Source organism: Notamacropus eugenii, chromosome 3 (genome assembly GCF_028372415.1).
Source record: "Notamacropus eugenii isolate mMacEug1 chromosome 3, mMacEug1.pri_v2, whole genome shotgun sequence".
NCBI lineage: Eukaryota > Metazoa > Chordata > Mammalia > Diprotodontia > Macropodidae > Notamacropus > Notamacropus eugenii.
In genome coordinates, this window is record NC_092874.1 from 215,122,708 (window position 1) to 215,147,296 (window position 24,589).

General features: G+C 39.3%; 1 protein-coding gene across 12 annotated transcripts in view; it reads right to left on the bottom strand.

Annotated features, from left to right (window-relative positions):
* The window catches only part of RESF1 (retroelement silencing factor 1), a 50,795-nt gene extending 28,056 nt beyond the window's left edge, over positions 1 to 22,739 (bottom strand). For 3 of the 12 annotated variants that reach the window (XM_072654366.1, XM_072654362.1, XM_072654357.1), the window contains exons 1-2: positions 22,076 to 22,214; positions 1,985 to 2,108 (exon numbers count right to left, since the gene is read on the bottom strand). The gene's annotated coding sequence lies outside the window, so the exon portion shown is untranslated. The other 9 variants (XM_072654367.1, XM_072654365.1, XM_072654363.1 and 6 more) reach the window with 8 other exon arrangements.
* Positions 22,740 to 24,589: the final 1,850 nt, after the last annotated feature.

The window sequence follows — 24,589 nt, forward strand, 5'->3', positions numbered from 1 at the left end:
TTGCTTATAACTTACAGGTGGTAGAGTTGTTTCTAAAGTGAATACCAACAAGTTCACAGTTGTGCCATAATACATGACCATCATTTTATAGTGACATTTTTCGGATTTCATTTTTAAGAAAAAACAAATCACATTCATACCCATTAAGCTCATATAATGTATTTCCTGGGGCCATCTCCAGTAGTTCTGGTCTATATCTTGCCACTGAACCCAGATGGTTCCGGAGCAGAGAGAGGCTGATGGCTTTGCACAACCCTGTCTCACTTAAATTCAATTCACTTGCAAATCATGACACCATCTTTCCTAAGTCACAGTCTTCTTCAAGAATGAAGAACTACGTATTTCTTAAAAACTTCAAATCTTTTCTTCCCTTCCTAGCTTTAAACATACAATTCACACAAAGTAATAAAAATAATCATCCTGAATTTTGTACAGAAAGTGAATGCATATTTGTTCACATAAAACCAGAAAGGCACTGAGACTAGGTCAATATGGCATAATGAAAATATAAAGTCTAGACAGCTTAATGAAAAAGTGTTTCAAAATGGAGTCAGTGGATCCAAGAATAAAATCCTTTGAACATAATAACCTTATAAAAACTGACAAACAGCATACTAAAATGTGTAAAGGTAACTTGCTGTTTCTCTAATGTCCTACTTTTTAACATTACACAACTAGCATGAGTTAAGAAACTATGCTTCCAAAAGGAATGTTAAGAAACTACGTTTCTTATCAAATTACGATTGATCCACAGATCCCACAATAATAGTCAAACAAATTACCATATAAATCAATTCCATCTATATTGTATAAACCAACTTTTAAAACTATTTTCTCATTTTCTTAACAAATTGTCATAGCCTCATATTTGGCTACTAGTGCATGGAGTGGGTGAAAGAAGAAGGGGAAATCATTCTATAGCCTCAGCTCAGAATTCACAAAGTTCTCATTCACAAACGCAGAAACCAGAAACTTGTACTAGCAGGTTTAGGGAGGGGAGGGAGAAGAAGGTAGCTCTGAACTTCAAGACCAAATTCCAAGTTACAAATCACGCCCCCCTTTCCCCTAACATCAAAGCAACAAAAAAAATCCGATTCCCCAGGGACGAGTCATTTTTACATAAATTTCACACAATCTCTAACAAGCCTAAAGAGGTAAACTCAAAAATCCCCAGTAGGCTATTTCAGCACATAAAGTCAAATCTCACACCTCAGTTTAGAGAGAGGAGAGAGGAGAGAGGAGAGAGAGGGAGAGAGAGAGAGAGAGAGAGAGAGAGATATCACCACACACACTCAAAAGTGATTGTTGTAAAATTATAAAGAAAATACATGGAAGAGACAGAAAATAACCTTTGACTAGCTCTTTGTAATAGTGAGAGATCCCTAAGTATGGCACATTTCACACATTTCCAGACTTTTTCAATGTATTGATCAGTTATGATTTTTTCTTCTTCCTCTTTTCCTTAAATATTATTTAAATATTTTCTTCCATATGGGAAAGGGAGGGGAAAGACCACTTGGGAAGATTATGGTGAAGACTTAAAAAATAATTAAATGACGTTAATAAAACTTATTTCAAATAACAACAAAAAATTTAACTAAAGTCACAGAGTCAATCTTTCTTTAATTTCCAGTATCATAAAATTCTCTAAGTTGGGAAGGGGAACCTGCCTATCTGCTTCTATCAATTCTCAACTGACCACAATAAGGAAAGTAAAAATAAAAATTCAATTCTTTTAACCCTTTTTTCTTTGGTTGATTAAACCAGAGAAAAAAAGAATCCTGCCCAGATGACAAAGACACAAAATGCTGAAAGATACTGCTAACAGCATAAACTTCCTCTACACAATATTTCCATATTCTCTTTCTTCGCATGCTCTCACTCACTCTCATATGCATAGAAACTGAGTTTCCTCTAAGGCTGACAAGAGAAAGACACAGAGAAAACTCAGCAAAAGCTTCCAACTTTTGCCATTGGTACTTACCCTCAGGGCAACAGAGAAGTAAGATTCAGAATCAAATGGCCGCTGAGATATACTTCTCACAGGTTCAAGTGCCAGTCCATTTAGTGGCAATTATACCGGACAGATCTGGATGGGTCCTTCAAAACTGTCAAAGAACCAGAAAAACAGTCACATAAGCCAACAGAGGGGAAAACAGTAAGACTGCTCTGAGCACTATTTTCATTATACTTTCACCGACTTTTCTGGAGGGCAAATGAGGTGTCTAAATGTAACACCAATACCCATAACAGCTGCTATGAATATGCACACATATTTCCAGGGTAAATTTGCAAAATATAATAAACTCTGTTCCTCCCAGACAAAACCAAAATATTTATTTGGAGCATCACTATGAGGATACCAGGAAGTAAGATTTAGCAAAGTACTCATCACCAAACCAGAGAGCACAGACATCTCAAGCATTCTTTCTATTAGGCCTCCCCACAGAGTTATTTGTTAACATTTTTTTCCCTTAAGCCTCAGGCTTGGTATAGCACTATCTTCCCCACCCCCAGCAAGTTCCCCTAGGCAAATTCCTCCCCCAGTAGGCTCTATGAGACAGGATGTATCACAGCTGTAAGCTGGGACGGAGTTCAAAGCAGGTCACATAGGCCTATTAATGGACAGGAAAGATCTTCCTATTCCATTAACATTACACCAACAACAGAAGAAAAATTTCACAATGTTAAAACATTCTGTGGTTTTTCTTTACCATCTAAAACAATCTGTCTCATAGCCATCCCTTTGGCTTTATAATTGTATGTTTGCCACAACAGTTCCTCAAAGTTTTGCATGGTTCCAAGATGAACTCATCTTACTTCTCCTACTTCATTATACAAGAAATTACTAAACTGTTCATATTCCAAGGAGTTTATAGTCAGAGAAGATTTCTATCTATACAAATGTTCATTAGCAATATTATTTGTGATTAAAAACAACTTGGTGGGAAAAAAATACCTAAACACGAGGGAATGGATGAGCTAAAGCATATGGGAGTATAACTAAATATGGTTTATGCCATATGGATTATGATTTCAGAAAAATATAGTAAAACTTTCATGAAGTGATACAGAAGAAAAAACACTAGATTAAAACAAATAGGAGGTAACACAACTAGGTAAAAATATGAGATAATGCTGGTAACAAATGAACATTAAAGCGTACTTTTATGTAAACTACAAAGTGGAAAATGTTCTGGTATTAGTCAGTTTTCATTTTGCTTGAATGTCTTGGGAGAGAGGATGCTATTTCAAGCAAACAACAAGCACCTATTCTACGCCAGTGACTGTCAGGCATTGCTTAAGTTGTATCTTAAAGAAAGGGATTTTACAAAGCAGAGGGAAGTAAGGAGGGAGTATATCTCAGAGCACACCTGGTGCAAAGACAGTTTGTGAATGTATGAGTATGTGTATGTGAGTGTGTGTGTGAGAGAGAGAGAGAGAAAGAAAGAGACAGACAGACAGACAGACAAGGCCAGCTTGGCTGATTCACAGGAGTGTGGAAGGATAGCAATATCCAATGGGGTCATGTGATGATAAGCCAACAAAGACAAGTTGAGGCGATGACCATCAATTGAGGAATGCTCAAATAAGTTGTGTTATGTGATTATGATGGAACACTACTGTAACTGTAAGAAATGATGAGCAGGATGCCCTCAGAAAAACCTAGAAAGACTTACATGGGTTGATGCAAAGTGAAATGTACTGTGTACAAAGTAAGAATATTGTAAGGTGCTGACCGGAAAGTTGCTCAGGGTTAGGGCCCAAGCCCCCCAGGTCCCCCAGACCAACAGGTCTTAGTCTGACCAGCAGGGCCTGTCAGTCTTGGCTGAGCGAACTGTGAGCAATGAATGAGGCGGGAGACGAGATGATAAGCAACTCCGTTTATTCAGTTGAGAGTCAGGGTTTATAAAGGCTGTAACCACAATCACATGCAGGCTGAGTTCATCCCATTACTTCACCATCTCATGACTATCCCACGTCCTTATACCCAAAATAAGTAACAAAGCTTATCTTGTTCCTGAAGCTAGTTCCTGGATTCCCAGGCCCTACTGCAACTTTTCTTGACGGAACATCGTATCTGCAGGAACATCAGGTTCCAGGGTCATGGAGAGCTTCTGCCAGAGTGTGAGTAAGCACAAGTCTTGATCACGGGACTTGCATTCCCCTGAGCCTTCTACAGAAAGTTATTTTTTAGAAAAGGAAACAGGCTAAAGGCATACATTATTTATTAATTCCCTCAAAGAAAATGGTCACATAGCCAGGATCAAGACCTGGCTGACCCAGCACAAAATTCGTCTGGCTTAAATACATTTTAGCGTGAGAAAGGAACTCTCTTAGTTGAACAAATTGTAAATTTAGTAAGACAAGACAATTAACAAAGTAGTATCAATTGGGTTTTATGATTCCAAGCTGTATAAATTTCCTCTCTGTAACATATGTCTCCCTGATATATGATAGGGAGAAAATTCCACCACTCTAGTGGCAGGGATCCTGTCATAAACAGGCCCTTGAAGTTGTTGACACAAGAAAGGGTTATCTTAACAGAGCTGGCAAAGTTGGAATTACAACCCAGGACATGTGTGTTTTTCCTTATCACTAAGATGCCAGGAAAAGGGTCTCCTAAGGGAATTGCTAAGTCAGCCCCATTTGCTTTGCTGACATACTAAAAGGTATTCTGAGTTTACTTAAGATTAACAAAAGAGACTATTAGGGCCAGACTCTTAATTCAAGCTTTGGCCCTTATTAAAGTCCAAAATTGATATTAAATATTATCAAAAGTAATCAGCCATTCTCAGCAATACAATGATCTAAGACAACTCTGAAGAACTTAGGATGAAAAATGCTATCCATGCTCAGAGAAAGAAGTGATGGTGTCTGAATACAGAGTTAAGTATACTTTAAACTACTTTTCCTGAGTTTTTTTTTCTTGTCTATGTTTTCTTTCACAACATGACTATTATGTTTTCCATGACTACATATGCATATACAGAATTGCTTGCTTTCTCAACTGAAGGGGAGTGGGGATGGAGGGTGAAAATTTGGAACTCAAAAGTTTTAAAAAACAATGTTAACATTGTTTTTAATGTAACTGGGGAAAAAATACTAAATAAAAGCTTAACAAAAAGTTCAGCAAAGTAGGAGAGTGACATGGTCAGGTCTGTACTTACAGAAAATCAGTTTAGAATGGAAGAGTGGATATAGTTGAGGAACAGAGACCAATGAGGTTGATGTGACTATCTAGGTGAGATAAAGGGGAATACACCACCAGTGAAGAGGAAATTAAAACAGTAATTAGGAGCTATTTTGCCCAACCACATGCCAATAAATATGACAATGTCAGTGAAATGAATAAATACTTACGAAAACATAAATTGCCCAAATTAACCGAAGAAGTAAAATACTTAAATAAACCCATTTCAGAAAAAGAAATTGAACAAGCCATCAATGAACTTCCTAAGAAAAAATCTCCTGAGCCAGATGGATTTACAATTCTACCAAACAATTAAAAAACAATTTATTCCAATACTATATAAACTATTCTTTCTATGATACAAATATGGTGTTGACAACTAAACTAGGAAGAGCCAGAACAAAAAAAGAAAATAATAGACCAATTTCCCTAACACGGATGCAAAAATTTTAAAATATTAGCAGAGATTACAGCAACTGTAAGCATGAGGATAATACACTATGACTAGGTGGGATTTAGACCTGTAATGCAGGGCTGGTTCGATAACAGGTAAACTATCAGGTTAATTGACCACATCAATTAAAAAATTAACAGAAATCATGGTTATTGTCAATAGACACAGAAAAAGTTTTTGACAAAATACAACACCCATTTCTATTAAAAACACTAGAGAACATAGGAATCAATAAGAGTTTTCTTTAAAATGATAAGTAGCACCAACAAGCATTATATGTAATGGGGACAAGCTAGAAGCATTTCCAACAAGATCAGAAATGAAACAAAAATGTCCATTATCATCACTGTTACTCAATATTGCATTAGAAATGTTAGCTTTAGCAATAAGAGAAAAAAAAGAAATTGAAGGAATTAGAAAAGGCAATGAAGCAAAGGTATCTTTCTTTGCATGATATGATATATTTAGAGAATCAACTAAAAAACTACCTGAAATAATAAACTTCTTTACTAAAATTGTAGGATATAAAGTAAATTCACATTAATCATCAGCATTCTATATATTACTAACAAAGTCCAACAGCAAGAGAAATTTCATTTAAAGAAACCATAGACAATATAAAATATTTGGGAGCCTACATGCCAAGACAAACCCAGGAACACAACACATTTCATGCAAATAAAGTCATATCTAAATAATTGGAAAAATATCAGTTGCTCATGGGTAGAACAAGGTAATAAATAGAAATGACAATTCTATGTAAATTAATTTACTTATTCAGTGCCATACCAATCAAACTACCAAAAAATTACTTTATAGAGATAAGAAAAAAAACCAATAAAATTCATCTGGAACAACAAACGGTCCAGAACATCAGTCTATGTGTTTGTCCTTTGTTTTTGAAGACCATGACTCAGAGAAATGATGACATGACTTGCACTTGACTTTATTTTGAGTTGAGGGAGGGCTGTGAAAGGTCACCAACCTCACTTTCTCCTCCTGAGTCATCTGGGTCCAGTGACCAGATAGATATTCATCAGGATGACTGGAGATGGCCCAGGATGCAAGAGGAGACCTTGGCCCCTTTCAGGCTGGCCTTTTCAGGTATTCAGAGGGAGGTTAACACCTATTGAGTGAATACACCGTCCTCTTTAAGAAGTAGTCAGAGAATGGCCCTTTTAATGAACAAAAGAAAAAATAACAATCAACAGAAACTTAGTAGTTATAATCACTCTAAGCTATCCATTAAGTGGAGCTTGGGCAGGGAGTATGGCAGAAACCAGGCACAGACCAATATTTTATGCCGTACACCAAAATAAAGTCCAAATGGGTACATGATTTAGATATAAAGGCTGATACTACAAGTAAATTAAGAAAGCAAGGAATAGTTTACCTGTTGGATCTGGAGACAGGAAGAATTTATGACCAAATAAAAGAAAGAAAACATTTAGAAATGCAAAATGGATAACTCTGATTACATTAAATGGAAAAGTTTTTGCACAAAGCCAATGCAACCAAGATTAGGAGAGAAGCAGAAAACTGAGAATTTTTATAACTAGTGTCTCAGGCCTCATTTCTAAAATATAGAGAACTAAGTCAAATGTACAAGAATACAAGTCATCCCCCAAATGATAAATGGTCAAAGGACATGAACAGGCAGTTTTCAGAGGAAGAAATTAAAGCTATCTATCGTCTTATGAAAAAATGCTCTAAGTCACTATTGATTAGAGAGATGCAAATCAAAACAACTCTGAGGTACCAAATCACACCTATCAGATTGGCTAACAGCACAAAACAGGAAAATGATAAATGTTGGAGATGTAGGAGAGTTAGAACACTATATCATTCACTGGTAGCGCTGTGAGCTGATCCAATCATTCCGGAGAGCAATCTGGAACTATGCCCAAAGGCCTATAAAAATATACATACCCTTTGACCCAGCAATACCACTTCTAGGGCTGTATCCGAAAGAGATCATAAAAATGGGAAAAGGACCCACATGTACAAAAAATATGTATAGCAGCTCTCTTTGTGGTGACCAAGAACTGGAAATCAAGGGAATGCCCATCAACTGGGGAATGGTGGAACAAGTTGTGGTATATGAATGTAAGGGAATATTATTGTGCTATAAGAAATGAACAGTCAGACTTCAGAAAAGCCTGGAAAGACTTACATGAACTGATACTGAGTGAAGTGAGCAGAAATAGAACTTACACACAGTAACAGCTAGTGTGTGAGGACTATTTCTGATACTTACAATTCAAGGACCTAAAATATTTCCAAAGGACTCATGATGCAAAATGCCATCCACATCCAAAGAAAGAACTATGGAGTCATAACACAGAATGAAGCAGAATGTTTTCTCCTGTGTCATGTCATATTTTTCTCATGGCTTCTCCTTTTCATTTAATTCTTCTATCCAACATGACTAATGTGAAAATGTGTTTAATAGGAATATGTACAGAGTCCATATATGATTGCATGCTGTCGTGAGGGAGGGAGAGAAAATTTGGAACTTATGGAAGTAATTGTTAAAAACTGAAAACAAATAATAAATTTGGAAGAAAAAAGAAAATAATTATGGAGTCTGAATGCAAATCAAAGCATAACATTTTGTCTTTTTTTGTTTCTTTCTCGTGGTTCTCCCCTTTGGTTCTAATTCTTCTTTACAACATGACTTATATGGAAATGTTTAATATGACTGTACATGTATATAGCCTATATCATATTTCATGCCATCTTGGGGGGGGGAGGGAATTTAAAATTCAAAACCTCATAGAAGTGAATGCTGAAAACTATGAATAAAAGGAATTAATCTAGGTTACAGTCTAAACTAAAATGATGGCTCCGAGTAGAGAAGTGATCAGACATGAAAGATGATGTGGAGGTAGAAATGGTAGGATTTGCCAACTAACTGGATGTGGGGTAGCGGATGAGGTGTCACAGACTCCTTGAAAGACAAGAATAGTGATGCCAAGGGCAGAAATAGAAAGTGAGGAGGAAATGGAGGACAGTAGGATCATAGGGGAAGGGAGTAGTAGTTATGTCTACATTCCTTTCAGTAAGGAAATGCCTGACTCATGGTCCTGAGTACTTATGTTCCTTCTCAGTATTTATTCACCCATGATCTCTTCACAAATTGCAAGGTTTTTCAAAGGTCATGCAGTATCTGAACAGTAATCTACTTTATAAATGGTCATCAAGACTCAGTTTGGAGACTCACTGCATTATAAGAAAATATGCTATACCTACTAAGGTATCTACTACTTTTGGACTACACTAAATGTTAATTTTTCCTCATATCCAGCCAAAATCTACAAGTGCTTGCTGGAAAAAGCATATTCTTATCTATTCTCTGCATGTATTTACATATTTTCTTATCTATGTACTTGTCTTGTTTCCCTCCCCTCCTTTTCCCTCCAAATACAAACTCCCTGAAGGTACAGACTGGCAATTTAAATTAAATGCCTGTCCTTGGATCAACCAGTCTCTCGGCAACTTCTAGTACTAGAAGGTTCTAGGTGGCAAAGGTATGGTAAGAACGTATTATAAGTTTGGGAGTTAGGTCAGTCAGAACAAAGGCTAAGGCATGGGATGTAATGTTAATTCTGTAGATCTGTTTAGGCAGTGACAGAGTTAACAGGAAATAATTATAGAAAACTAGGTTGATATGCCAGTTACTAAGTGGCTAAAAAATATAAACAAGTAGTTTTCAAATGGAAAAATTGTTTCTGGAAGTTACCAAAGTATGGTCCATGAAGAGAAATATGAAAAATGTAAATTAAGACATTTATGAGCCTCCATTTCACATTGTCAAACTGTCAAAGATGAGAAGATGAAAATGTGGGAAGAGCTGTAGAAAGACAGATACAAAGGTGAGGTGCACATGGATGTATTCTTGTAGAGCTGTAGATTGGACCGACCATTCTAGAAAACAATTCGGAGCTATTCTTCCATATACATAACTCTTTGACCCATTCACAACACTATTAGGCACATATCCCATAACCATAATAATATAAAAGCAAATAACTGAAAGAATAATGGTCATATAACTAATCATGATTTTAGAGGATAATGCATGCTTCTGGTCTCTGCCACAGAAATGAACTAGAATGAAGCATGAGACATGCATCTTCACAAATGGCCAATGTTAATGTATTTTACTTAACTATTTGTTACAAAGGGTATTAGTTACTGGGTAACAAAAGAAAATATCAATAAAAGAAAAAAGTTCAAAAGAGTAAACAGACCAACTGAATTACTCTATTATTTTTAAAAGATAAGCCTGAAAGGGCTTTAAATCTACTGAGGTAGATGTGTGACCCAATAGATAGAGCCCTGGGCCTGGAGTAAGAAGACATAAGTTCCGTGAAAATGGAATGACTTTACTAATCACCCTGATTTGCTTGAGCTCTCTTACTATCCAGAGATGGACTGATCAAGACACTCAGGAAGCAGACTAAGCATCTCTTGAGCTTGACATAACAGAGATCCTTTTGTGATTCTGAGTAAACCAGAAAGACTCCTGCTACGTCAGCAACCACAAGACCAGATTAAGCTTGCATAGACATCCTGAGTCAGGGGCACTTCCTTGCTTTAAGGAAACTGTAATCTTGGCTAAGAAAAGAACAGACATCCTGAATCAAGGACACTTTCTTGCTTCGTGGCTTTATAATTCCCCTCACCTAACCCTTTCATGAGCTCAGTTCCAACAGTAGCTCTGTATGCACGCATGCCAACTTGAGAGAAATAAAAAACATGCATACAACCTAATTCTATTTGTCTTTCTTAACCAAACTTAAGGTTAGAGTTTGACAGTTCAAATCAATGAAACTGATTCTGTAGCAGCAGGTTGGCCACTAGATAATGAATTCACCTTACTGCATTAGTTTCCAGTCTGTTCATTCAAACTTCAAACACTTATTAACTGTGGACACAGCAAGCTACTTAACAGGTTTGCATCCTCTGGAGTTTAGCAGTGTCTAGGCATTAGCTCAGGACTGCACAACATATAGCCTTCGAGTCACCCACGAAAAAAATATAGGGCTGCCACTGTGTGCACTCCTGTTTGTCATGTCACCGCTGCAACCAATCTTCATCAATCCACTATCTTTAGTTTAACCTATCTGCAGCCCATATAAGTTTAGCCTAATTTAATTTCGGTCCCTACCTATTGTCAAGTTGTACAGGTCTACACTAGCACCTACCTCCCAAGGTTGTTTTGAGTATTAAATGAGATAGTAACTTATACACAGAATATCAATGCTAACTATTATTATTAATGGGCAGGTAGGTGGCGAAGCGGATAGGGAGGCCTGGAGTCAGCATCATTTTCCCAAGTTTAAATCTGGCCTCAGACATTAGCTGTGTGACCTTGGGTAAGTCACTTAACACTGTTTATCTCAGTTTCCTTAGCTGTAAAATGAGCAGTAGAGGGAAATGGCAAACCACTCCAGTATCTTTGCCAAGAAAACTCCAAATGAGGTCACAAAGAATCAAACACAACTGAAAATTACCATCATTATTATTAAATGCTATAAGTATTTTACCTTAGGGGAAGTAGGGAACCACTAATGTGCTCTGCAATAATCCAGAAACTTTTTCATACTGGAAGCTCACTCCACCTTTGGACCTGGCACATTGAAAGTAGCTTCTGCTCTTTTGGTCTCTGGCTATTTCCTCCCAGAACCTCCATTTTAAGGGAGAATCCCAGGACCCTCTAGACACACCTACGCCCACACCCACACCAGTCCTCCACTTTTCTGCTTATTTTTGTGCTTGTTCCTCCCCTAGAAGGCAGAAACAATCTTTCTTTCCAACTATATTTGTATTTCCAACAGTGTCTGGAACATAGAATGATGTTAATGAATGCTGGTTGACTGATTTGAGTACGAGAATAACTTGGTCAGAATTATGCCTTTTTGATTCAGTTGAAGGCAACATCTAAAGATTTTATCTGAATTATTACCAAAAGTGTTGAACTTTGGGTACTACACAAGAGATTTCCTACACTTAAGCTGATTCTGCAGCAGGTTTGCTATTAAGATGAATTCATATCAGTTCATTAGTGGCCAGTCTGTTCAATCAAATCATTTTGCTTCCACCCAACTATAATGAGTTGCACTCCTGCCTTAGACATTTGTCACTAGTTATATGCAAGCCACAAAACACTCGGAACCTACATTTCCTCAACAGGAATAAAAGCAATTTTATATGAGACTTTGGGCTGTGTTGGTTAACTTTGCAGAACTGTTTTTCCATTCTTTTTTATTCTTTATTACAAAGGACAGCTTAGGAGTGGGGGTGGGGAGATCATACAGTTGGGAAACGTAGGTGATGCAAAAACAATTAGGCTGTTCTTTTCCTTTAAATGAATTCCATTTACAAAATTCTATTACAAAATCACTGACTGGACAGTAGTGACCAATCTGTTTTCAGTAGATGTTTATCTATTTTACTTTACTCACAGGTTCAAAGAGGTGATTTTTCTTTGAAAAAGACTAATCTTCCCATTTTCAAAGGGAGTATCTCTGCACATGAGCTTTAAGGTTGCTGGGTCAGACTGTGAAGAGCCCTGAAAATTCAATTTCCCTACCTATATAAAATCTTTAAAAGTGGTAAAACAGAGCCAATCATTAGTACCTCCAGGAACTGTGCCAGAACTGAATCAGTTTAGGGTACAAACAGGACTTAGAACACATTTTGACTGTCTGAGTATTGTGACCCCAAGATTCCATTCCACAACAAAAGGATACTGAAGCAAGAGAACTCTGAACAGTTTCAATTTAGTAGGGAAACCAGTGGTCCCTAAGATAGTGCATCCAAGACTCTGCTCTACTGCTGAAAGACTCTCTGTTTTATGGTAATATTTATACCGGTGTGGGGGAGGAGAGGAAACCTGTGGCCTTCTAGGTCCTTGGGTATAGACCTCTGACTGAATCCAAGTTTTACAGAACAAATTCTTTTATGAAGGGATTATTATTATTAAGGGATTGTTATTAAGGGCACTTATACTAAGGCCATACTTGAGTCCTAGGGGGCCACATGTGGCCTTGAGGTGGCAGATTTCCCACCCAATTTATACAATTTAAGAGATCACTAAAAATAGAATATGGCGTGCCATACCAATTAAACTACCAGATTATAGCTAGAAAATATATCAAAATTCATCTGGAAGAACAAAAGTTCCATAGCATCAAGGGAACTAATGAAAAGAAATGCTAGGGAAGGTGGCCTAGCCCTATCAGATCTCAAATTGTATTATACTCAAGACACAGTAGTCAACGGAACATAGTAATCTACTGTTTGATAAACCCAAAGTTCCCAGCTTCTGGGATAAGAACTCATTGTTTGACAAAAATTGCTGGGAAAACTGGATAACAGTGTGGCAAAAACTGGGCATTGTACACAAGGATAAAGTCCGAATGGATACATGATCTAAGTATATGACTGCTACCATAAACAAATTAGAAGAGCAAGAACAGTGTATGTCAGATTTATAGAGAATGGAGAAATTTTTGACCAAACAAGGGATAGAGAGCATTATGAAGTGCAAAAATGGATAATTTTGATTACATTAATTTGAAAAGTTTTTGCACAAACAAACCCAATACAACCAAGTTTAGGAGGGAAGCAGAAAACTAGTGTCTGTGATAAAGGCCTCATTTATAAAACATAGAGAGAAATGAGTCAAATGTACAAGAATACAAGTCATTCCCCAATTGGTAAAATGGTCAAAGTATATGAAGAGGCAGTTTTCAGAGAAAGAAATTAAAGCTATCTATAGACATATGAAAAAATGCTCTAAATCACTCTTGATTAGAGAGATGCAAATAAAAACAACTCTGAGGTTATCACATCACACCTACCAGATTGGCTAACATGACAAAACAGGAAGATGATAAATATTGGAGAAGATGTGGGAGAGTTGGAACACTAATTCATTGTTGGTGGAGCTGTGAGCTGATCCAACCATTCTGGAGAGTAATTTGAAACTATGCCCAAGGACTAAAAAAAATGTGAATACCCTTTGACCCAGCAATATCGCTTCTAGGACTGTATCTCCAAGAGATCATAAAAATGGGAAAGGGTCCCACATGTACAAAAATATTTATAGCAGCTCTCTTTGTGGCGGTCAAAAAGTGGTGGGGAATGGCTGAGTAAATTGTGGTACATGAATGTAATGGAATACTATTGTGCTATGAGAAATGATGAACAGGAAGACTTCAGAGGCCTGGAAGGACTTATATAAACTGATCCTGAGTGAAAGGAGCAGAACCAGGACAACTCCGTACACAGCAACAATTACAATGTGCGAGGAATTTTTCTGGTAGACTTAGTCCTTCACAGCAATGCCAGCACCTAAAAAATTCCCAATGGACTCAAGGCAAAATGCCTTTCACATCCAGAGAAAGAACTATGGAATTGGATCACAGAATGAAGCAGACCATTTTCTCATATTGTTTTGCAGTTTCGCCCATTCATTTTAACTCTTCTATGCAACGTGATTAAGGTTAAAATGTATTTAAAATGTATTTAATAGGAATGTACGTAACCTATATAAGATTGCAAGCCATCTTGGGGAGGGAGCAGAGATGGAGGGAATTAGTTAAGAGGGAGAGGAAAAAATCGAAGATATATGAAAGTGATTATAGAAAACTGAAAACAAATAAAATAATTTAAAAAATATAAAAAGGCGAAAAAAATAGAATATGGTGGTACCATTCTTTGGTTAATTCCAAAAAGGTTACTCGAGTAGCCAAGGAAAGGAAATGGAACTCAACGTTCAGCCATAGGATGGAGTCAAAGGAAAGAGCTCCCATATTTGGTCAAGGGGTAGTCACCTGCTTGTTTAATCAGTGACTAGGCAAAGAGAGTCTGGGACTTTCCACTGTTTTGTCAGTGGCTAGACAACAGATTCTGGGACTTTGCTCTGTTTGTTACAACCATTTGGTGCACAGAAAATAGGAAACTGTGGTTTTCTAGAACACAGCAACTAACAAGAACATGGGGGGAGGGAGGGAGAGGGAGTGTAGTGCAGCAGGTATCTCACTGTTCCTAACACAGGTTTATATAACAAACTTATATAACAAACTATAAATCATTTAAACCATGTAATCAATACATAGATGTTGTCATCAATACATGTTAGATTAATCATAACTCTTATTCTAACATTAACTATCAGAGGTAACTCAAACTTAATCCTATTCTGCTCAATTCACTAATACAACCACTGGTACCCATTAAATCACAAAGAACTGACTAAAGGGTGATTAAATTGAGTAGGGGTATCAAAATTATCTTCATAGGGAGCCAAGATGGCGGAGTAGAAAGACGCACATATACGCTAGCTCCGAACTCACAGCCCATAAAATATCTGTAAAAAAGATTCTGGAGCAACAAATTCTGGAGCAGCAGAAGCCACAGAACAACAAAGCAGAGATTTCTGTTCCAGAGAGACCTGACGCAAAAGGTCCGTTGTGCCCGGGACCGGGAGCCAAGCCTAGCCCTGCCTAGGCCAAGCAGCACCAAGAGGAGCAAATCTGAGCAGGCTTCAGGGACGGGATATCCAGCGGCCGCACAGGTCCTTCCACCCACGGGCCCCCCAAAGGTTGGTGAGAGGGTCTTCTAGGCTTGCCGAGAGGGGAGTGGGGTGCCCCCATAACTCAGGCCCTCTCAGGAGGCAGCAGCAGAGGAGGGAGCAGACAGGGGGCTCCCCAAGCAGGCAGGAGCCCAGACCCAAGGCTGAAGGTCTCTGCATAACCCCCCTGAGGGAACTGAGCCCTGTGAGGCAGCCCTGCCCCAACCTGGGCACCTGAACTTGATCTCATACTGAATAGCAGCCCCACCCCTGCCAAAAGCCCTGAGGCTGGGAAGCAGCATTTGAATCTCAGACCCCAAGTGCTGGCTGGGTGTATCTGGAGGCGAAGTGGGTGTGAAGAGAATATTCAGAAGTCAAGTCACTGGCTGGGAAAATGCCCAGAAAAGGGAAAAAAAGTAAGACTATAGAATGTTACTTTCTTGGTGAACAGGTATTTCCTCCCTTCCTTTCTGATGAGGAAGAACAATGCTTACCATCAGGGAAAGATACAGAAGCCAAGGCTTCTGTATCCCAGCCCACTCAATGGGTTCAGGCCATGGAAGAGCTCAAAAAGGATTTTGAAAATCAAGTTAGAGAGGTGGAGGAAAAATGAGAGAGATGCAAGAAAAGCATGAAAAGTAGGTCAACACCTTGCTAAAGGAGACCCAAAAAAAAGCTGAAGAAAATAACACCTTGAAAAATAGGCTAACTCAATTGGGAAAAGAGGTTCAAAAAGCCAATGAGGAGAAGAATGCTTTCAAAAGCAGAATTAGCCAAAAGAAAAAGGAGATTCAAAAGCTCAATGAAGAAAATAGTTCTTTCAAATTTAGAATGGAACAGATGGAGGCTAATGACTTTATGAGAAACCAAGAAATCACAAAACAAAACAAAAAAGAATGAAAAAATGGAAGATAATGTGAAATATCTCATTGGAAAAACAACTGACCTGGAAAACAGATCCAGGAGAAACAATTTAAAAATTATGGGACTACCTGAAAGCCATGATCAAAAAAAGAGCCTAGACATCACCTTTCATGAAATTATCAAGGAAAACTGCCCTGAGATTCTAGAACCAGAGGGTTAAAATAAGTCTTCAAGGAATCCACAGAACACCGCCTGAAAGAGATCCAAAAAGAGAAACTCCTAGGAACATTGTGGCCAGATTCCAGAGTTCCCTGGTCAAGTAGAAAATATTGCAAGCAGCTACAAAGAAACAATTCAAGTATTGTGGAAATACAATCAGGATAACACAAGATCTAGCAGCTTCTACATTAAGGAATCAAAGGACTTGGAATAGGATATTCCAGAAGTCAAAGGAACTAGGACTAAAACCAAGAATCACCTACCCAGCAAAACTGAGTATAATACTTCAGGGGAAAAATTGGTCTTTCAATGAAATAGAGGACTTTCAAGCATTCTTGATGAAAAGACCAGAGCTGAAAAGAAATTTTGACTTTCAAACACAAGAATGAAGAGAAGCATGATAAGGTGAACAGCAAAGAGAAGTCATAAGGGACTTACCAAAGTTGAACTGTTTATATTCCTGCATGGAAAGACAATATTTGTAACTCTTGAAGCTTTTCAGTATCTGGGTACTGGGCGGGATTACACACACACACATGCACATGCACATGCACATGCACACACACACAGAGACAGAGTGCACAGAATGAATTGAAGAGGATGGGATCATATTTTTAAAAAATGAAATCAAGCAGTGAGAAATATATTGGGAGGAAAAAGGGAGAAATGGAAGGGGGCAAATTATCTCTCATGTAAGAGGCAAGCAAAAGACTTTTTAGTGGAGGGAAAAAGAGGGGAGGTGAGAGAAAAACATGACGTTTACCCTCATCACATTCCACTAAAGGAAGAAATAAAATGCACACTCATTGTGGTATGACCTCCTGTCTTACAATACAGGAAAGTGGAGGATAAGGGGATAAGCAGGGTGGGGGGGATGATGGAAGGGAGGGCATGGGGAGGAGGGAGCAATTTGAGGTCACTCATGGGAAGGGACAGGATCAAAAGAGAGAATAGAAGTAATGGGGGACAGGATAGGATGGTGGGAAATATAGTTAGTCTTATACAACACGACTATTATGGAAGTCATTTGCAAAACTACACAGATATGGCCTATATTGAATTGCTTGACTTACAAAGGGAAGGGGTGGGGAGGGAGGGAGGAACAGAAGTTGGAACTCAAAAAAGTTTTAGGAACAACTGTTGAGTACTGTTCTTGCCACTAGGAAATAAGAAATACAGGTAAAGGGGTACAGAAAGGTATCTGGCCCTACAGGACAAAAAAGAAGATGGAGACAAGGGCAGAGAGGGATGATAGAAGACAGAGTAGACTGGTGATGGGGCAATTAGAATGCTCGGTGTTTCGGGGTGGGGGGAGGGGACAAAAGGGGAGAAAATTTGGAACCCAAAATTTTGAGAAAATGAATGTTAAAAGTTAAATAAATAAATATTAAAAAAAATTATCTTCATAGCAGATTATAGCTAAAGTAAGACTACATGTTCTTATGGTACAAATTAATAGAAAACACAAGTAGTACAGTATTAAGAGCACTCACTTGTCTGTGTAGTCAGTACAGGGTTCAATTTCCACCTATGACGATTTAACAACAGTGTGACCTTGGGCGAGTCCCTTAAGTTCAGGTTAGTGAAAGGGAAAAAATGAGAGCCCTAGACTATCAGTGCTTCTTAAACTGTGGGTCTTTTACATGGAGTTTAAGAAGTGCTGAAAGGGAGAGTGGAAAAAAGTTGAAGAAGCCCTGGACTGGATTGCCTCTGAGGTATTTTTCTAAAATTCTATGATAACAAGATCCTATTAGTACTGGGTCATTTTTCACAACGCAATTCCTTTTCTTCCTTATTAATCAGAGACCAAGACGCACAGATACAGACACACACATACAAATACATAACCCTGCATGCACACAAAAGTGAAAGTATGCTTCAATCTGTATTCAAACTCCAATCAGTTCTTTCTCTGGAGGTGGATAGCAGTAAATTCCATTCCTGATCACCATATTTAGAGTTTTTTCTAGCAACAGTCATAGTTACTACACCGATCAATTCAAACTGCCCTGTCCAATACTTCTTCGGACCCAACACCACAAATCATGGTTTAAAGAGGAATAATTTAGAAACTAAGTAGCCTATAAAGGGATTAGGGCTCATTAGCATAGCAGGTAAAATGACAGGACCTTACTTACCATAACATTTTAAGACAATGACCACTCAAAAAAAAAAAAAACCAACAAAGCAAGAAGCATTTAATAAGCAAATAATTTATTTTAAGCAGTAAGTGCCTACTTTTATAAGACATGGGCAATACAAAGACAAAGGTATGATAGTCCTTTTGCTCAAGAAATTTCCATTCCACTATGGGATATAAAGTTCCCAGATCAGTAAAGAGTGCATATATGTATGTGGATGTATAGAATATATAATGGAGAAGTTACTAACAACTGAGGTGAATCAAGAAAGATAGCACTTGAGATGAGTGAGGCTTTAAGGGAACAAGGAATTCCAAAAAGTATAGGTAAATAGGGAGAGCATCCCACACACTGAGGTATGATAGAATGTAACATATTTCTCCATATTCAGTCAGTTTAACTTCTTCTATGTCACCTAGTTTTGGAAAACTCCCTCCCAACTGTCACCAATTTAAGGAATGTCACAAAATTCTCCCTCTCACTTCAATGTATTCTAGATCTTCTCCACCAATAAGAAACCCGCTGTCTCAATTCCTGTAACTGATTTTCCTGTTTGTCACTTCCAACAAAGTATCTTAACTGTTTAAATACCAATGGTCAGGATCCTAGGCTACCAAAAACCTTGGACCCAATCTGTTTTTTGCTATAGCATCCCTTGCTAAATATATCATTTGTCTGGATGAAACTCAGTTTCTTTATTCTACCAAAATAAATTAGACCCCAGTGTGTGAGGTTAGGATTAGTATGCAATTAGACAGGAAAGATGTGCTGAACCAGACAGTCAAGGGATTTAAATACCAAATGAATTATTTGTATATTGTCTTAGAGATAAAAGAAAATTACTGAAACTTCTTGAGAAGAGGAATGTCATAGTCAAAGTTGTACATTAGAAATATTAAATTGTTGACAGCATAGTAAACGGATATGGAAAGACTGGAAGCAGGAAGATCAATTCTAGAAGGCTATTTCAATAATCCATGCTACAGACGAAGAGGAAGTAAAATCAGGATATTGGCTATGAATGTATTTACGTAAGAGGAGAGAAAAGAACCAACTGTTGTGGTCAAACTGACCAGACTTGCCGACTATGTTTTTTGTTTTTTCTTTCTCGTGGTTTTCCCCTTTTGTTTTGATTCTTCTTTTACAACATGACTAATGTGGAAATGTTTAACATGACTGTATATGTATAACCTGTATCAGATTGCATGCAGTCTTGGGGAGGGAGGGAGAAATATTTGGAGCTCAAAATCTTATAAAAATGAATGTTGAAAACTGTCTTTACATGTAATTGGCAAAAAAAAAAAAAAAAAAACACCTTAAGTGGAAAAATTAAAAAAAAAAAAGACTTGACAACTATTTGGCTATGGGGGTGAGGCAGAGTGTAAACAGCTTAAAATGACTCCTAGTTTGGAAACATGCAAACTTTAAAGAACAAAGAATGGGGGTTTAGGCAGAAAGGATGATACCTGGATAAGCAGGTTTCGGAGTTACCTGCAAAAAAGAAAATTAAATTGGTGGGAAATGACAACACCAACAGATACAGGTACAAAACAAATATAAATTTCTGAGATATATTCTTAGTTCTGTAATTCTTAACCTTTTCTGTCTTGTTAAAACTCCCTATAGCAAGTTGGTGAAACCTATGGGGCCTTGTTTTTAAAAGCATAAATTAAAATACATAGGATTACAAGAAAATTTTTACCAAAATAGTAAAAAACAAAACAAAACAAAACAAAAACCCTTCATGGACCCCAGATTAAGAACCCTTGCCTTACTTTATGCTTACATGTATGTAAGCCTTTAACATATAAGGGCAGCTAAGATACTGGAGTGCCCTTTCCAGCTAATATTACAAATGAGGAAACTGAAGCAAACAGGGCTAAGTGACTTGTCCAGGATCACAAATCTAATAAATGACTGAGGAAAAAGACCATGTTGAAATATAACCTTACTTACTAGCTGTGCGACCCTGGGCAAGTCACTTAACTCCCCCTACCTGTATAAAACTAAAGAAGGAAATGGCACACCAGTCCAGTATCTTTGCCAAGAAAAACCCATGGGCAGTATTAAAATGCTAAAAAAGACACGACAACATAAGATAAGCCCCTCAGGTCAGAAGGGTCTGGTGTCAGGAATAGTGGACATGACTGAGCATCAACAAAAAATGTATACAATTGCTCTATTCTCACAAATTTATCTTTCATTAGTAAAGATAGATAAATAAATAAATAATAAAACGAGATAATAATCAAAAGGTAACAAACAAACTGGATAGAGAGCCAGAGTAGGGAAGACCTAGATTCAAGTCAAGCTTGTGACTGACTTGCTGTGTAGGCCATTATCACCGCCCTCAGCTTCTAAGAGGGTGAATTGTTCAGCAGTGGAAGAACAGCTTGGCCAGAGGGAATCTTCCTCAGTGAGGTCTACCTTTCACCAGTAAAATCACAGGTCCAAATTGAAAACAAAACAAGCTATAAAAAATACATGTAAAACCTTAAGAGTTGACATCTACTTAACGTTTATTTTCTTTTAAAGCTTACACACACACTTAAGAGCTACAAAACTCTCCCCTATAAAAGGGGAGTCAAACATACACACTGGTAAATACTGATGACACCAAGCACTATGCTCAACCCTGATTTAAAACTACTCCTAAGTACAAACCATGAACACTAAGTCTATTTTTACTATTTTGTTACTTAGGCATTATAAAAAACTGCCATGCTTTGAAACAAGCTCTCAAGAGCTTAATGAACCAATTGTTACACTTAATACTCTCCGGACCCTGATTTAGGGGAAGAGATGTCCCTTGAGGCAAGTCTGACACAGAGGTATTTTTGTACAGAAAAATACCCAAGGAAAAAAATACCTTTGAAAACAGAAATTACGTTCCTGTACTTAAGTATTGACCACCTAGAGATGCAAAAACAGAAATAGATCGATTACAAAAAGACATGTGCAGCAAAACAGTAAAAACTGACATAGCCATTTTTTCTTTAAAAAAAAAAAAAAAACAAACCCGATTCACAATCCTAATCATTTAGCTACCACTCTTAATACTAATGCCCTTATCACATCTATAGCTCGTTTGTAGATTTGTCCGCACGTTGTCTCTCCCATTAGACAGAGCTCCTTGGGAGGAGGAAGGTTTTTTCCCTTTGTATCCTCAGTTGCAAAGGTACTGCCTAGAACTTCGCTTCAGAAACGCTCATTCAGGCCGCTAGGTGGCGCCGCGTATCCAGGGCTGGAACTGGAGTCCCAAGACCTGAAGCCGAATTTCACCTCAGTGACCCTGGATAAGTCACTTACCATTTGCCTCGGTTTCCCCATCTCTAAAATGGAGATATTAGCACCTACCTCGCAGAGTGCTTGGAGAATCAAAAGAGCCATTTGAAAAGCGCCTGGCGTTGTTATTATTCACTTCAGTTTTACTCAATCTTCCCTGAGACCCTTCCTCTCGCTGGCATTACAAGAATTCAAAACACTCCGCGCTAGCCAGCCACAGCCGTCCGACTCGCCTCCGGTGTCTGAGTCCCGGCCTCCAAAGCATCCCCCGTCTCCCTCCCAGCCTCGCGAAGCCTCCCCCCCGCACCCCCAGCCCCGGCACAGGCACTCACGGAAGTCTCGGGGATCTCGGCCTCCGCCGGAGGTTCCTGGAGTGCGCATGGGCCGGGGCCGGGGAAGCTGCTCCCGGCCCGGAGTGGAATTCCGTGAGGACCCCCCCGGAGCCGGCCGAAAACGCGGCGGCCAGCGCGGCGCTCGCTGCCCTCCTCTGGGCAGCACCGCTGCCTGGGCGGCGTGGAGTGGGCACTCCCGCCCGCAAAGGCACGAGGAGCCCAGTCCCACGGACCAGACCGAGGCGCCGAGCCTGTCACGGCTCCTCCTTCCGCTTTCCAGGTTCTCCCCACCCCCACCCCGAAGCTACCCACAGCTCCCGCCCCCTTCCGGACCGCGGCGGTCCCTCCGGGCCTAAAGCTGGTCCGCCTTCCGCGAGAACAAAAGCGACGCCCCCCCCCCCCCCCACGCCCTCCGACCGCGGCTAGGGCCCTTTACCGAACAAGTCCCGGGGCTGCTCCGCCGCCGCCGCCCAAGCTACGCGGGACCGCGCTGGAGGCCGACGCACCGCAGGGCAGCTGGCAGCCTCAGGCTGCCCGGGGGAGGCAGGGACGGAGGGCACAGGCGGGAGCGGGCCAGGACCACCTCCGGGACCCTGCCGCACCCACGCCGACGACCAGCGAGTGAGACCTGAGCTCTCCCTCCCGGACTAACCCCGGGACCGCCCCCAGAAGAGGGCCAGGCGGGATAGGAAAAACTGGGTCCTAGCGACCCCCGGATTACTGTTGGCTAGCCTCTGATTCATTGTATCTAGCCTAGTTAAAAATGAGGACCTTCAATTTCAAGATGGGTTAAAGCTTCAGGTTTTTAGCTCGAAAGCCTGAAGATTTAATCAGCTTAAATATTTAAATGTAATGTTGATCTAGAAAACTGGGCTTCTTGATTAAAGGGAAAAGGTCATGCTTAGGGTCTTTAATTGCGTGCAAAGGGTTCTGATTCTGATTGATTAAATACGGTCAGGATTTGGCATCTCCCCGGAAGGGCACCCGTAGTGTGTTCAACTCTCCCTCCTGGGGAAAAAGAAACCAAAAAGACTTTTTAATCTAATCTGCAGTTTGAACATTTTCTTCATCCCTAAGTCTAGCTAATCAACAGAAATAAATCAAGCCCTGATTTTATAGCTTTGCCTGATTTCCGAGATGGCTCACTGAAAATTTAGCAATTGGCTGGATCTCCATGGAGCTAGCTCCAGCGCGTATATCAACACTGTGGTTGAGATCTCTGGGTTCCTCCTAGAACCTCCATTTAAAGAGGTCCCCAGTGCGTGAAAGTCTTTATTTCTTATTCTGGACTATTAATCTGTCAACCAAGACCAGAACCAGCCTCTAATCTGTGGGTGGTCAGAGCTGGACAAACAAAGCAGCCTAAGGACAGGAGAGTCAGGACCCAAAGAAGTGTAAATTCCAGAGTGAGGAAAATGACCTACAGAAAGCCAGCCCCACATCTCATACACATGCTGGGCTGTACCATGATATAATCCTTTTTTTTAGGTCTTGAGTTACTGCTTCCACAGGCCCTGTTTAAACTCTAAAAATCATGGGGGTCATGCCCACCCTTGGGGCATAGAATGAGAGTTCCGTGACTAGCTGGTCCAAGTAATACACTTTGCCAGAGGGTGATATCATCCAGAGTGAAAAGGATTATTGTGTCAAGTGCTGGACCTTAGCTCTGGGAAACAGGATATCTCCAAAATATTTTGAAAAATCTAATACTGCTAACTCAATCACTGATTGACATCACCTCCCTCAGCCTCCTTTCCCCTCTGACTGGACCAAACTCCTCCCAATGCTTTCCTTTCTATAAGGCAAAAACTGGATGTCCATCTCACTCCACTGGGCATCTGTTGGCTTTTTCTGGTTCAAACAAGATGCCCCCTGGCTTCTCTCATCCATTTTTCTGATCCTTTTGTGTGTTGTTTTCCGTTGTGAGATGGTAAACTCCTTGAGGGCAGAGACTGTCTTTTTATGAATCTGATCTCCAGTGTTTAATCTCTCCCTATCTGATGATACCTTCATTATAATCTTTAAATATGCTCAAATGTTCCCATCCTTAAAAAAAACATTCAATCCACCCTGCCATCCCCTCAAGTTGTCCTGCTATATCTCTCCTCCCTATTTCAGCCAAATTCCTTGTAAAAGCTTTCTAAGTTTCCTCCACCTCCTCTCATTCAAATAGTTGGAATCAATTACATCAATAGAAACCACTCTCTCCAAAGTTGCACATGATTTTGATGACCAAATCTGATAATCCTTTTCTAAAATTCAATTTTCTGTTATTTTCAGTTCTAAATCATCTATCCCTCATCCCTTCCCCCACCCATTGAGAAGACAAGAAAAATATAACCTATTGGAAATGTGTATCATGTGTCGACCTGTAAGTTTGATTGGTGGACACATGCAAAACAAATTTCTTTATAACCATGTTCCATTTGTTTTTTTCTATAGAGGCACTGGGTCAGAGGGTTATGCCCTCTGGCTCTGAAAAGTAGATAAATACTTCTAGGGTGAGGTTTTACT